Source organism: Oryzias melastigma, linkage group LG7 (assembly GCF_002922805.2).
Source record: "Oryzias melastigma strain HK-1 linkage group LG7, ASM292280v2, whole genome shotgun sequence".
Classification (NCBI taxonomy): Eukaryota; Metazoa; Chordata; class Actinopteri; order Beloniformes; family Adrianichthyidae; genus Oryzias; species Oryzias melastigma.
The window spans coordinates 449,288-449,789 of NC_050518.1; the positions used below are offsets into that span (position 1 = coordinate 449,288).

General features: G+C 27.5%; 1 protein-coding gene across 2 annotated transcripts in view; it reads left to right on the top strand.

The window, feature by feature from the left end:
- LOC112159508 (kelch-like protein 7) overlaps positions 1-502 on the top strand; it is a gene marked incomplete in the record, with an annotated part of 8,610 nt that overhangs the window by 6,867 nt on the left and 1,241 nt on the right.

Here is a 502-nt window from a genome sequence, read left to right on the forward strand (position 1 = left end):
ATTTTAACTCTTGGAATATTTAAGAAAGTAAACATCCTGTCTGTCTGCAGGCTACTTTAGTAAATTTAAAAATCTAAAGAGCACAGTCAAAAAAAAGTTTGTTTTAACTTTATTTTATTTAACATATCTCACTGAACTGCAAATGCAATATTCATTTTCTGAAACTCAGACAGAGGAGGTTTACAGTTTCTACAACTTTATGCTAACAAAATGTGAAAAGTTGCTGTCAAGGCAACAGAAGGGATTGATAACTTAAAACTTGCCAATAATAATGCAATATTATGCACCTCCTATACATTTGTTACTGTATTTAATTTCAAACGTACTATGAAAACTAAAATTCAAATCCTTTTTTATTCGATAAGTTTAACTTCTTTAGATATATTTCTAACTGAAGTTTCAAATTCTTTTTTTTTTTTATTTACTTTACAATTTATCATTTTTAGCTGTCATTATCACACCTGGCATTCATAACGATCACATAACTATTGACTATTGTTTG